This window comes from Lepisosteus platostomus, chromosome 9, assembly GCF_059453375.1.
Source record: "Lepisosteus platostomus isolate fLepPlt1 chromosome 9, fLepPlt1.hap1, whole genome shotgun sequence".
Classification (NCBI taxonomy): Eukaryota; Metazoa; Chordata; class Actinopteri; order Semionotiformes; family Lepisosteidae; genus Lepisosteus; species Lepisosteus platostomus.
In genome coordinates this window covers 1,426,954-1,442,513 of record NC_142619.1, presented here as the reverse complement: position 1 = coordinate 1,442,513, position 15,560 = coordinate 1,426,954, and the positions used below count along the sequence as shown (strand labels likewise).

Sequence of the window (15,560 nt, the reverse complement as noted above, 5' to 3'; positions counted from 1 at the left end):
TCATAACTACAGCTTGTCACTGTCACTCGATTTCGATTAACCACGATTAAACACGCAGGGGCACGGACTTCAAAGCGAGGGCTCGTGAATCAAAGATATTCGTTCACTGACGCAGGAGACCCAGTACACAGCAGAAAAGATGGCTCCTATTCCTCACACCGCCTCCTTTGACACGTCTTGAGCTGAAAAGAGTCATTTTAGAAACGGAGAGGAGTCACCAAAGACACGGGGCAGCAGCTACAGACTTCCTGCCTCTTCTGTCATTTTCAATCTCAAGATTCATGAGCTGTGATTCCAGTCCCCTTCCATTTCCAGTACAAATCGCAGATAATGAGTCCGTCTCCTGACAGCCTGAGTTACAACATGCGAGCCAGGAATAGAATATCCTTTCTGAAGCAGCTCCAGTACAGCGAGTGAGCTGCTCAAACAGGGAACTGGCTGGGAATCTGATATCAGTGACCTACTGGGCAACCATAATACAACAGACCCAGGGCAGAATTTCTCATGTTGCAAAGCTCGTTTGCAGAAAAGGAAGATCAGTCAGGCATCCTGGAAGATAGTAAGATAGATAGAAGATAGTGCTCTTATATTGACAGCGCTTTCCAAGACTCCACACCACAAAGTAACATGTATCAGCTAGTGAGAAATACTCTTTAGTGAACTGCAGACTGCAATTTGCTAATCGCCTGATTATAATCTGCGGAGACGATGCACAATTTAAAGAAGACATGGATGTTATATATTCCAAGACCACAGCTTCAGACATTTGGGAATTAAACACTTTTAAAGGGGAAGGGGGTTGGCCCACGGTACCTCAAGGTTGAGGAGGAGGCACTGCAGGACTGATGCTGGTCTCTCTGAGTGCAATGCAATCTCACAGGCTCAGCAAGGTGCAGTCTAGATAACAGTGTGCCTCATGATAACCCAACTCTGGCATGGCACTGAATCCAGGTCACAGTGGACTAATTATACCGTTAGGAACCAATGGCCAATGAAACATACTGAACCGGCGATCTCTGGACTGTAGGGTTACAATATAACTCAGACTGGACCAGCGATCTCTGGACTGTGGGGTTACAGTGTGACCCAGACTGGACCGGCGATTTCTGGAATGTAGGGGTACAGTGTGACCCAGACTGGACCGGCGATCTCTGGACTGTAGGGGTACAGTGTGACCCAGACTGGACCGGTGATCTCTGGACTGTAGGGGTACAGTGTGACCCAGACTGGACCAGTGATCTCTGGACTGTAGGGGTACAGTGTGACCCAGACTGGACCAGTGATCTCTGGACTGTAGGGGTACAGTGTGTACCAAACAAATACTTTATGAAACATATTAACAAGCCCTTTGCTCACACTGTTTGCTTTGTCTTTGAGGCTACTATTGTCATTTTAGAAAAATTATACTTCATTGACCCTGGTTCTTTTTTTCAGTTTTTCTGACAGCAAACTAAACATCTGCCACCAGTGTTCAAAGAGATTCATTACAGATTGCCTTATAACAGCCTGTGGACAGTGTGTAAACACACAGACACTCCAGATTCCCTTATAACAGCCTGTGGACAGTGTGTAAACACAGACACTCCAGATTCCCTTATAACAGCCTGTGGACAGTGTGTGAACACACAGACACTCCAGATTCCCTTATAACAGCCTGTGGACAGTGTGTAAACACACAGACACTCCAGATTCCCTTATAACAGCCTGTGGACAGTGTGTAAACACACAGACACTCCAGATTCCCTTATAACAGCCTGTGGACAGTGTGTAAACACACACACTCCAGATTCCCTTATAACAGCCTGTGGACAGTGTATGAACACACAGACACTCCAGATTCCCTTATAACAGCCTGTGGACAGTGTGTGAACACACAGACACTCCAGATTCCCTTATAACAGCCTGTGGACAGTGTGTGAACACACAGACACTCCAGATTCCCTTATAACAGCCTGTGGACAGTGTGTGAACACACAGACACTCCAGATTCCTTTATAACAGCCTGTGGACAGTGTGTAAACACACAGACACTCCAATTCCCTTATAACAGCCTGTGGACAGTGTGTAAACACACAGACACTCCAGATTCCCTTATAACAGCCTGTGGACAGTGTGTAAACACACAGACACTCCAGATTCCCTTATAACAGCCTGTGGACAGTGTGTAAACACACAGACACTCCAGATTCCTTTATAACAGCCTGTGGACAGTGTGTAAACACACAGACACTCCAGATTCCTTTATAACAGCCTGTGGACAGTGTGTAAAGACACAGACACTCCAGATTCCCTTATAACAGCCTGTGGACAGTGTGTAAACACACAGACACTCCAGATTCCCTTATAACAGCCTGTGGACAGTGTGTAAACACACAGACACTCCAAATTCCCTTATAACAGCCTGTGGACAGTGTGTGAACACACAGACACTCCAGATTCCCTTATAACAGCCTGTGGAGAGTGTGTAAACACACAGACACAGCATTTACGGTCTATAGCTCTGCAGCTGGAAGACATAGGAGGAAACGTCTCTATTGCTCCCAGACTGGGTTTCTCTTTAGTATTCTGCACAGTCCACCGCAGAATGGCTTGTCCTTCTCTGACTTGTCCTTGCATTGCCTTCTCTCTCATTTTGCTCTGTGCTGACTTTGGCAACGCTGAGCCTTATTAACTAAAATGACAGATCGCTCTGGAGCGTAACTTCCCTGTTGTCCTTAACACAGGAGAGGACTGCACCAGAACCGGCCTGCACAAACGCCTGGGGAGTTCAGAGTCAAAGTCCCAGGAGGTTGTGTCAGTGTGCACGCCGGGTGTCAGTGTGTGACTGAGCAGTGTGTGTGTGTGTGTGTCAGTGTGCACGCCGGGTGTCAGTGTGTGACTGAGCAGTGTGTGTGTGTGTGTGTGTGTCAGTGTGCACGCCGGGTGTCAGTGTGTGACTGAGCAGTGTGTGTGTGTGTGTGTCAGTGTGCACGCCGGGTGTCAGTGTGTGACTGAGCAGTGTGTGTGTGTGTGTGTGTGTGTGTGTCAGTGTGCACGCCGGGTGTCAGTGTGTGACTGAGCAGTGTGTGTGTGTGTGTGTGTGTCAGTGTGCACGCCGGGTGTCAGTGTGTGACTGAGCAGTGTGTGTGTGTGTGTGTGTGTCAGTGTGCACGCCGGGTGTCAGTGTGTGACTGAGCAGTGTGTGTGTGTGTGTGTGTGTCAGTGTGCACGCCGGGTGTCAGTGTGTGACTGAGCAGTGTGTGTGTGTGTGTGTGTGTCAGTGTGCACGCCGGGTGTCAGTGTGTCTTCAGCAGTATAAATGCAAGAAGCTCTCAAAGGCCTTTAACTGTTCTACACAGGTGAGGGAATCCTCACCAGCCATTTAGATTTGATTTCGATCAACCCCTTCACTGAGCCTCTTTAAAGAGAGGGTAAACGTCTGCCTGTGGGCAGTTCTGTTCCAGCAGAGAAGACGATGGCAAAGACACAAGGAGAGGAGGACCAGGTGAGAGTCAGTGAGCATCGCATTGTGTGGAAGCAGGCAGCTGTGTGCGAGTATGTGTGTGTCAGTGTGCCATTGAGCAGTGTGTGTGTCAGTGTGCGTGTGTGTGTCAGTGTGCGATTGAGCAGTGTGTGTGTGTCAGTGTGCGTGTGTCTGTCAGTGTGCGATTGAGCAGTGTGTGTGTGTCAGTGTGCGATTGAGCAGTGTGTGTGTGTCAGTGTGCGTGTGTGTGTCAGTGTGCGATTGAGCAGTGTGTGTGTGTCAGTGTGGGATTGAGCAGTGTGTGGGTGTCAGTGTGCGTGTGTGTCAGTGTGCGATTGAGCAGTGTGTGTATGTCAGTGTGGGATTGAGCAGTGTGTGTGCGTGTGTCAGTGTACGTGTGTCAGTGTGCGATTGAGCAGTGTCTGTGTCTGTGTGATTGAGCAGTGTGTGTGTGTCAGTGTGCGTGTGTGTCAGTGTGCGATTGAGCAGTGTGTGTGCGTGTGTCAGTGTACATGTGTCAGTGTGCGATTGAGCAGTGTCTGTGTCTGTGTGATTGAGCAGTGTGTGTGTGTCAGTGTGCGTGTGTGTGTCAGTGTGCGATTGAGCAGTGTGTGTGTCAGTGTGCCATTGAGAAGCCTGTGTGTGTGTCAGTGTGCGATTGAGAAGCGTGTGTGTGTCAGTGTGCGATTGAGCAGTGTGCGTGTCAGTGTGTGATTGAGCAGTGTGTGTGTCAGTGTGCGATTGAGCAGCGTGTGTGTGCGATTGAGAAGCGTGTGTGTGTGTCAGTGTGCGATTGAGCAGTGTGTGTGTCAGTGTGCGATTGAGAAGTGTGTGTGTCAGTGTGCGATTGAGAAGCCTGTGTGTGTGTCAGTGTGCGATTGAGCAGTGTGTGTGTGTGTCAGTGTGCGACTGAGCAGTGTGTGTGTCAGTGTGCGATTGAGCAGTGTGTGTGTGTGTCAGTGTGCGATTGAGCAGTGTGTGTGTCAGTGTGCGATTGAGAAGCGTGTGTGTGTGTCAGTGTGCGATTGAGCAGTGTGTGTGTCAGTGTGCGATTGAGAAGCGTGTGTGTGTGTCAGTGTGCAATTGAGCAGTGTGTGTGTCAGTGTGCGATTGAGAAGCGTGTGTGTGTGTCAGTGTGCGATTGAGCAGTGTGTGTCTCGGTGTGCGATTGAGCAGTGTGTGTGTCAGTGTGCGATTGAGAAGCCTGTGTGTGTGTGTCAGTGTGCGATTGAGCAGTCTGTGTCTCGGTGTGCGATTGAGAAGCCTGTGTGTGTGTCAGTGTGCGATTGAGCAGTGTGTGTGTGTCAGTGTGCGATTGAGCAGTGTGTGTGTCAGTGTGCGATTGAGAAGCCTGTGTGTGTGTCAGTGTGCGATTGAGCAGTGTGTGTCTCGGTGTGCGATTGAGCAGTGTGTGTGTCAGTGTGCGATTGAGAAGCCTGTGTGTGTGTGTCAGTGTGCGATTGAGCAGTGTGTGTCTCGGTGTGCGATTGAGAAGCCTGTGTGTGTGTCAGTGTGCGATTGAGCAGTGTGTGTGTGTCAGTGTGCGATTGAGCAGTGTGTGTGTGTCAGTGTGCGTTGAGAAGCCTGTGTGTGTGTCAGTGTGCGATTGAGCAGTGTGTGTGTGTCAGTGTGCGATTGAGCAGTGTGTGTGTGTCAGTGTGCGATTGAGAAGCCTGTGTGTGTGTCAGTGTGCGATTGAGCAGTTTGTGTCTCGGTGTGCGATTGAGAAGCCTGTGTGTGTGTCAGTGTGCGATTGAGCAGTGTGTGTGTCAGTGTGCGATTGAGCAGTGTGTGTCTCGGTGTGCGATTGAGCAGTGTGTGTGTCAGTGTACAAGCCCTCAGCGCTGCCAGTGAGGCATCAATAACGCTGAGAAGTAGATCGGGGCTCAGCCAGGCGAACACAGACCCTGTGGCCAAACACCCTGTGTCTGTGCTGCGCGGTAAAGCGCCGGAGCCAGGGCTCATTGTGAGCGGACTCGCCGCGCAGCAGGCCAGCGCCCGAGTGCCAACGCAGCACGCTCCCCTCTCCAGCCCAGAGGCTGTCCAGCTCGGGCCGAGAGCACGTGAGCCCCCCTCTCTCCCCGGAGCGGGACGTTACTCACAGACTCGGGGAGGCGGGGGGGGGGTGGGGGTGGGGTTCAGGATGGCGCAGTACCGGCCATCGCAGCACAGCAGGCAGCAGGCGAGTGCACCCACAATCCTGCCGCCACAGAGCTCATCCAGAGGGATCCGGGAGAGAGGCGAGAGGAGAGCACCTGACCTCCCCGCCCCCACCTCCACAGTGGACACCGGTCCACCACAATGACTGACCGCCTGCCACGCACACACACACACACAGAACTGCTGGTTCCCCGCGAGAGCTCTGTGAGTGGACTGGAGACGGTGGGGGGAGGGCTCCTCCCCGCCCGCAGGACAAACTCGCAAGGACTGGACGGAGAGCCCCCGATCCTCTGGAAGCTGAACCCCATCCTCTTGACTGGGGTGATGACCAGGACGGTCTGTGCAAACTGTGCAAACAGACAGATTGCTCTGGGGCGGAGAGCAATCTTTAAAAGACTGGAGAAGCAGCAGCAGCCGCAGATGTAACAGCAGTTAATGCAGGAGCAGAAAAGTAGCAAAGAGCTGTATGTGAGGAAGCCCAACTCACAGCACTGACACAGTACAGACCTTTACTGCAGAGACAGTGCCAGCAGTAACAATACTACAAGCAGTATGTGAGGAAGCCCAACTCACAGCACTGACACAGTACAGACCTTTACTGCAGAGACAGTACCAGCAGTAACAATACTACAAGCAGTATGTGAGGTATCTGAACTCACAGCACTGACACAGTACAGACCTTTACTGAAGAGACAGTACCAGCAGTAACAATACTACAAGCAGTATGTGAGGTATCTGAACTCACAGCACTGACACAGTACAGACCTTTACTGCAGAGACAGTACCAGCAGTAACAATACTACAAGCAGTATGTGAGGAAGCCCAACTCACAGCACTGACACAGTACAGACCTTTACTGCAGAGACAGTACCAGCAGTACCAATACTACAAGCAGTATGTGAGGTATCTGAACTCACAGCACTGACACAGTACAGACCTTTACTGAAGAGACAGTACCAGCAGTAACAATACTACAAGCAGTATGTGAGGTATCTGAACTCACAGCACTGACACAGTACAGACCTTTACTGCAGAGACAGTACCAGCAGTAACAATACTACAAGCAGTATGTGAGGAAGCCCAACTCACAGCACTGACACAGTACAGACCTTTACTGCAGAGACAGTACCAGCAGTAACAATACTACAAGCAGTATGTGAGGTATCTGAACTCACAGCACTGACACAGTACAGACCTTTACTGCAGAGACAGTACCAGCAGTAACAATACTACAAGCAGTATGTGAGGTATCTGAACTCACAGCACTGACACAGTACAGACCTTTAATGCAGAGACAGTACCAGCAGCAACAATACTACAAGCAGTATGTGAGGTATCTGAACTCACAGCACTGACACAGTACAGACCTTTACTGCAGAGACAGTACCAGCAGTAACAATACTACAAGCAGTATGTGAGGAAGCCCAACTCACAGCACTGACACAGTACAGACCTTTACTGCAGAGACAGTACCAGCAGTAACAATACTACAAGCAGTATGTGAGGTATCTGAACTCACAGCACTGACACAGTACAGACCTTTACTGCAGAGACAGTACCAGCAGTAACAATACTACAAGCAGTATGTGAGGTATCTGAACTCACAGCACTGACACAGTACAGACCTTTACTGCAGAGACAGTACCAGCAGCAACAATACTACAAGCAGTATGTGAGGTATCTGAACTCACAGTACTGACACAGTACAGACCTTTACTGCAGAGACAGTACCAGCAGTAACAATACTACAAGCAGTATGTGAGGAAGCTCAACTCACAGCACTGACACAGTACAGACCTTTACTGCAGAGACAGTACCAGCAGTAACAATACTACAAGCAGTATGTGAGGTATCTGAACTCACAGCACTGACACAGTACAGACCTTTACTGCAGAGACAGTACCAGCAGTAACAATACTAGAAGCAGTATGTGAGGAAGCCCAACTCACAGCACTGACACAGTACAGACCTTTACTGCAGAGACAGTACCAGCAGTAACAATACTACAAGCAGTTTGTGAGGTATCTGAACTCACAGCACTGACACAGTACAGACCTTTACTGCAGAGACAGTACCAGCAGTAACAATACTACAAGCAGTATGTGAGGAAGCTCAACTCACAGCACTGACACAGTACAGACCTTTATTGCAGAGACAGTACCAGCAGTAACAATACTACAAGCAGTACGTGAGGTATCTGAACTCACAGCACTGACACAGTACAGACCTTTACTGCAGAGACAGTACCAGCAGTAACAATACTAGAAGCAGTATGTGGTATCTGAACTCACAGCACTGACACAGTACAGACCTTTACTGCAGAGACAGTACCAGCAGTAACAATACTAGAAGCAGTATGTGTGGTATCTGAACTCACAGTACTGACACAGTACTGGTCTTTACTGCAGAGACAGTACCAGCAGTAACAATACTACAAGCAGTATGTGAGGTATCTGAACTCACAGCACTGATACAGTACAGACCTTTACTGCAGAGACAGTACCAGCAGTAACAATACTACAAGCAGTATGTGAGGTATCTGAACTCACAGCACTGATACAGTACAGACCTTTACTGCAGAGACAGTACCAGCAGTAACAATACTACAAGCAGTATGTGAGGTATCTGAACTCACAGCACTGATACAGTACAGACCTTTACTGCAGAGACAGTACCAGCAGTAACAATACTACAAGCAGTATGTGAGGAAGCTCAACTCACAGCACTGATACAGTACAGACCTTTACTGCAGGGACAGTACCAACAGTAACAATACTACAAGCAGTATGTGAGGTATCTGAACTCACAGCACTGATACAGTACAGACCTTTACTGCAGGGACAGTACCAACAGTAACAATACTACAAGCAGGATCTGACATATCTGAACTCACAGCACTGACAAAGTACAGACCTTTACTGCAGAGACAGTACCAGCAGTAACAATACTACAAGCAGTATGTGAGGTATCTGAACTCACAGCACTGACACAGTACAGACCTTTACTGCAGAGACAGTACCAGCAGTAACAATACTACAAGCAGTATCTGAGGTATCTGAACTCACAGCACTGACACAGTACAGACCTTTACTGCAGAGACAGTACCGGCAGTAACAATACTACAAGCAGTATGTGAAGTATCTGAACTCACAGCACTGACACAGTACAGACCTTTACTGAAGAGACAGTACCAGCAGTAACAATACTAGAAGCAGTATGTGGTATCTGAACTCACAGCACTGACACAGTACAGACCTTTACAGCAGAGACAGTACCAGCAGTAACAATACAACAAGCAGGATCTGAGGTATCTGAACTCACAGCACTGACACAGTACAGACCTTTACTGCAGAGACAGCACCAGCAGTAACAATACTACAAGCAGTATGTGAGGAAGCTCAACTCACAGCACTGACACAGTACAGACCTTTACTGCAGAGACAGTACCAGCAGTAACAATACTAGAAGCAGTATGTGTGGTAGCGGTATTAAATGTAGTCATGCCAATAACATCTTATCAGTATCTTATCAGTAGTAGAAGCAATAACAGAGAAACTGTCAAGAGGAGATAAACACTAGTATCATCTATCAGTATCAAGATTTTCAGCACAGTAACTGTTAAGTACTACACATAGTAATATGCATGGCGCAAAAAGATCTAGCTTGATAGAGCAAAGTGCAGCAGTGAAGTTTATTTTTTACAGTTTTTCTCTGTGTGGGACACATCATTGTACTGCTGTCTTAGCTGCAGCAGCAACAGAGGCTGTATCAGCAATAGTAGAAGTACTAAGTCACTATAGTAGCAGAAAAGATGAAGCAGCAGGAGGAAGTAATAGTGAAAAAAGTCTTATGAATTATAATGATCTGATGCATCGCTCTAATCCAGAGCAAGAAGAGTTGTATTACTGCTCCTGCTAATACTACTGCAACTACTACAGCTCCTGCTGTTACTCCTAATACTACTGCAATTACTACAGCTTCTGCTAATATTACTGCTCCTGCTTATACTACTGCAGCTCCTGCTGTTACTGCTCCTGCTAATACTACTGCAACTACTACAGCTCCTGCTGTTACTGCTCCTGCTAATACTACTGCAGCTCCTGCTGTTACTGCTCCTGCTAATACTACTGCAACTACTACAGCTCCTGCTGTTACTGTTCCTGCTAATACTACTGCAATTACTACAGCTTCTGCTAATATTACTGCTCCTGCTAATACTACTGCAGCTACTGCTGTTACAGCTCCTGCTAATACTACTGCAGCTACTGCTGTTAGTGCTCCTGCTAATACTACTGCAACTATTACAGCTCCTGCTGTTACTGCTCCTGCTAATACTACTGCAATTACTACAGCTCCTGCTGCTACTGCTCCTGCTAATACTACTGCAACTACTACAGCTTCTGCTGTTACTGCTAATACTACTGCAATTACTACAGCTCCTGCTGCTACTGCTCCTGCTAATACTACTGCAATTACTACAGCTCCTGCTGTTACAGCTCCTGCTAATACTACTGCAACTACTGCAGCTCCTGCTGTTACTGCTCCTGCTAATACTACTGCAATTTCTACAGCTCCTGCTGCTACTGCTCCTGCTAATACTACTGCAATTACTACAGCTCCTGCTGTTACAGCTCCTGCTAATACTACTGCAACTACTGCAGCTCCTGCTGTTACTGCTCCTGCTAATACTACTGCAATTACTACAGCTTCTGCTGTTACAGCTCCTGCTAATACTACTGCAATTACTACAGCTTCTGCTGTTACAGCTCCTGCTAATACTACTGCAATTACTACAGCTCCTGCTGTTACAGCTCCTGCTAATACTACTGCAGCTACTGCTGTTACTGCTCCTGCTAATACTACTGCAACTACTGCAGCTCCTGCTGCTACTGCTCCTGCTAATACTACTGCAATTACTACAGCTTCTGTTGTTACAGCTCCTGCTAATACTACTGCAGCTCCTGCTGTTACTGCTCCTGCTAATACTACTGCAATTACTACAGCTCCTGCTGTTACTGATCCTGCTAATACTACTGTAATTACTACAGCTTCTGTTGTTACAGCTCCTGCTAATACTACTGCAGCTACTGCTGTTACTGCTCCTGCTAATACTACTGCAACTACTGCAGCTCCTGCTGCTACTGCTCCTGCTAATACTACTGCAATTACTACAGCTTCTGTTGTTACAGCTCCTGCTAATACTACTGCAGCTCCTGCTGTTACTGCTCCTGCTAATACTACTGCAATTACTACAGCTCCTGCTGCTACTGATCCTGCTAATACTACTGCAATTACTGCAGCTCCTGCTGTTACTGTTCCTGCTAATACTACTGCAATTACTACAGCTCCTGCTGTTACAGCTCCTGCTAATACTACTGCAGCTACTGCAGCTCCTGCTGCTACTGCTCCTGCTAATACTACTGCAATTACTACAGCTTCTGTTGTTACAGCTCCTGCTAATACTACTGCAGCTCCTGCTGTTACTGCTCCTGCTAATACTACTGCAATTACTACAGCTCCTGCTGCTACTGATCCTGCTAATACTACTGCAATTACTACTGCTCCTGCTGTTACAGCTCCTGCTAATACTACTGCAGCTACTGCTGTTAGTGCTCCTGCTAATACTACTGTAACTATTACAGCTCCTGCTAATACTACTGCAGCTCCTGCTGTTACTGCTCCTGCTAATACTACTGCAATTACTACAGCTCCTGCTGTTACTGTTCCTGCTAATACTACTGCAACTACTACAGCTCCTGCTGTTACTCCTAATACTACTGCAATTACTACAGCTTCTGCTAATATTACTGCTCCTGCTTATACTACTGCAGCTCCTGCTGTTACTGCTCCTGCTAATACTACTGCAACTACTACAGCTCCTGCTGTTACTGTTCCTGCTAATACTACTGCAATTACTACAGCTCCTGCTGTTACTGCTAATACTACTGCAACTACTACAGCTCCTGCTGTTACTGCCCCTGCTAATACTACTGCAACTACTACAGCTTCTGCTAATATTACTGCTCCTGCTTATACTACTGCAGCTCCTGCTGTTACTGCTCCTGCTAATACTACTGCAACTACTACAGCTCCTGCTGTTACTGTTCCTGCTAATACTACTGCAATTACTACAGCTCCTGCTGTTACTGCTCCTGCTAATACTACTGCAACTACTACAGCTCCTGCTGTTACTGCTCCTGCTAATACTACTGCAACTATTACAGCTCCTGCTGTTACTGATCCTGCTAATACTACTGTAATTACTACAGCTCCTACTATTACTGCTCCTGCTAATACTACTGGAACTATTACAGCTCCTGCTAATACTACTGCAATTACTACTGCTCCGGCTAATACTACAGCAACTACAACTCTGCTGTACCCCAGCACTGTGACACTGCGGGGTTCATACATGTCACCCCGAGCTCCTCTGTACCCCAGCACTGTGCCGCTGGAGGGCTCGTACACAAGATAAACCGCTGCGGCGTGCAGGAGATCTGGCCCAGTTGGAAGACGCGGATCTGTCCATGGAGAAGCGAGAGACAAGAGCTCAGACAGGAGCCCTCGGGGGCTGGTATTGATGTAGTTCACTGACAGTGTAATGAGATGTAGGAGAGGGACTGTGGGATGAGGCGGCACGTATATATATAGAGAGAGAGAGTATATACAGCCAGGGAGATAAGGAGGCTTTAACCCGGGTGCAGCAGCGCATTAACACCAGCGCTGATCGCTGGACCCCCGCCTGCACTGCGATCTCACAGAGGCCTGCACACTGTGCATGACGGGAGCGAGGGGGAGACACAGCTCCCCACACACTCATACACACTCTCACACTCACTCTCACACTCACACTCACTCTCACACTCTCCCTCTCAGACTCTCACTCTCAGACTCTCACTCTCAGACTCTCACACTCACTCTCACACTCACACTCTCCCTCTCACACTCTCCCTCTCAGACTCTCACTCTCAGACTCTCACTCTCAGACTCTCACACTTACTCTCAGTCTCACTCAAACTCTCTCACACACACTCACGCTCACACACTCACAATCAGCACACACACACTCTCGCTCTCTCATACTCTCACTCTCACACTCACACACTCTCACACACACTCTCACACATACACACACACTCACACACTCTCACACACACTCTCACACACTCACACACTCTCACACACTCTCACACACTCTCACACACTCTCACACACACACACACACTCTCACACTCTCACACTCTCACACATTCACACACACTCACACATTCACACACACACACTCTCTCACACACACACTCTCACACACTCACACACACACACACTCTCACACTCTCACACATTCACACACACTCACACATTCACACACACACACTCTCTCACACACACACTCTCACACACTCACACACATACACACACTCTCACACACTCTCACACACTCACACTCTCACACACACTCTCACACACACACCCCGTCTTTCCCTCCGCTTCCAGGACAGCCGAGACCGTGCCCCCGGGCTCAGGAGCCCCGCAGCCTTCGATCGGCTGTAGGCGCTGCGCCGGGGGAGGGGAGGGGAGGGGAGGCATCGCGAGCTGCAGTACAGCCCCCCGCCGGAGCAGCGCTCCTATACGGAGAGGGAGGGAGGGAGGATCTCGCGCGCGTCAGAAAACGCTGCGTTAAGGATTATCTCTCCTCGCTGCGATCCCTGCGCCAAAAAAAAACTACTGAGAGAGCGAGAGGAGAGGGGGGGCGGGGGGAGAGGGGGGTCCTGAGCTCTGCCGGAGAAAGGCGCCGCGGCCGCTCGCTGACGGGGGGGCTGGCGGTGGCAGCAGAGGGGAGAGGGGGGCGCCCCTCGCTCTGGGTCCCGGAGCCCCAGGGAACCGGCCCGCCTGGGCACTGTAGACGGCGGCCGGCGACACCGCTGGACCGCACTCACGCTCGCACGAGGACGGGACACACCACTGGACCGCACTCGCGCTCGCACGAGGACGGGACACACCACTGGACCGCACTCACGCTCGCACGAGGACGGGACACACCACTGGACCGCACTCGCGCTCGCACGAGGACGGGACACCACTGGACTGCACTCGCGCTTGCACGAGGACGGGACACACCACTGGACCGCACTCACGCTCGCACGAGGACGGGACACACCACTGGACCGCACTCGGGCTCGCACGAGGACGGGACACACCACTGGACCGCACTCGCGCTCGCACGAGGACGGGACACACCACTGGACCGCACTCACGCTCGCACGAGGACGGGACACACCACTGGACGGCGCTTGCACGAGGACGGGACACACCACTGGACCGCACTCACGCTCGCACAAGGACGGGACACACCACTGGACCACACTCGCGCTCGCACGAGGACGGGACACCACTGGACTGCACTCGCGCTTGCACGAGGACGGGACACACCACTGGACCGCGCTCGCACGAGGACGGGACACACCACTGGACCGCACTCGCGCTGGCACGAGGAGGGGACACCGCTGGACCGCACTCGCGGACGTGCGGGGAACACACTCGCACTCGCACGAGGGCCCGGCTGTCTACAGGGGCCAGGAGACCCCAGTCTCCCAGTCTCCACGGTCACGCGGACCGTGCGCTGGCAATAGTGCTCTTCTTCAGCGTCGCTGTGTGATGAGGATGATGGTGGGGATGGTGTCCGTTAAAAGTTAGAAGCCGGGGCTGTGTGTGTGTGTGTGTGTGTGTGTGTGTGTGTGTGTGTGTGTGTGTGGGCAGCTATCGATCCGAGCGCACCGCGGATTTGATTAGCTCGACAGCGAGAAGGCCCGAGCTCAGCAAATCCGTCTCCTCTTCGTCTACAGTCAGGACCACGACTGGCAGTCCAACACCACGCACGTGCTCGCACACACACACACACACACACACACACACACACACACACACACACACACACACACATACACACACACACATTCTGATTGGCTCATGAAGGAGTGAAGACCCGCAGACACACTGACTGACCCTGCAGGAGCAGGACTGGACACTCCTGTCCTAGAGCCAGGACCCTGCCTGGAAGCTCTGATTGGCTCATGAAGGAGTGAAGACCCACAGACACACTGACTGACCCTGCAGGAGCAGGACTGGACACCCCTGTCCTGGAGCCAGGACCCTGCCTGGAGGCTCTGATTGGCTCTGCAGCCCTGTTACAGCAGCGCTGTGCGCCTGACTCACTCGTGGATAAACCCACACAGGGGTGCAAGCTCTGAGCTGCCCAGTCTGTGTCCTGAGTCTCACAGACACGCACCAACTTCCGCTATACAGGACAGGACAGCGGCACCCCAACAGAACATCAGAGCCTCTATCTCTACAGCTGCAGTACAGAGTATAGAGCACAGACACAGTTATAGTCCTCGCCACGGTTTGCTGTTTCTAGTGCAACCCAGTCCAGACCAGTGGCCGTCCCAGCCCAGAGCTAGTACAGTTCAGTCCCAGTCCAGTCACAGTCCAGTTCAGTGGCAGGCCATTCCCGGTCCAGTCCAGTGGCGTTCCAGTCCCAGTCCAGACCTGTCATAGTCCAATCATAGTCCATTCCCAGTACAATCCAGTCCCAGTACAATCCACCTCCAGTCCATTCCCAGTCCAGGACAGCCGGACGCTCTCCGGCTCCTTTCCCGGTGGGAGCCCCACTTTCACAGCCCGGGGGCCACGGGGGCCAGGACCCTGCCCGGAGGGGACTCGAACCCGCAGCCCCCCGTCGCAGCCCCGAGCACGAGTCACTACGCCCTCAGCTTCACAGCGCTGACCCACTGACCGCGCGCACAGTCACGGGAGACACACGCGTGCACACCGGCTCTCCCACTGCCCCCTCCTGACACACACGGGCTGCACAGCGCACGAGCAGCTGATCGCCTCTCACCCACACACAGCTCCGAGCTGTCCTGTCCTGCTCCTGTCC

General features: G+C 50.7%; 2 protein-coding genes across 5 annotated transcripts in view; both read right to left on the bottom strand.

Moving 5' to 3' along the window:
* The window catches only part of LOC148654302 (uncharacterized), a 75,457-nt gene that overhangs the window by 18,969 nt on the left and 40,928 nt on the right, over window positions 1-15,560 (bottom strand). The window lies entirely within an intron of this gene.
* The window catches only part of kcnc3a (potassium voltage-gated channel, Shaw-related subfamily, member 3a), a 110,000-nt gene that overhangs the window by 74,432 nt on the left and 20,008 nt on the right, over window positions 1-15,560 (bottom strand). The window lies entirely within an intron of this gene.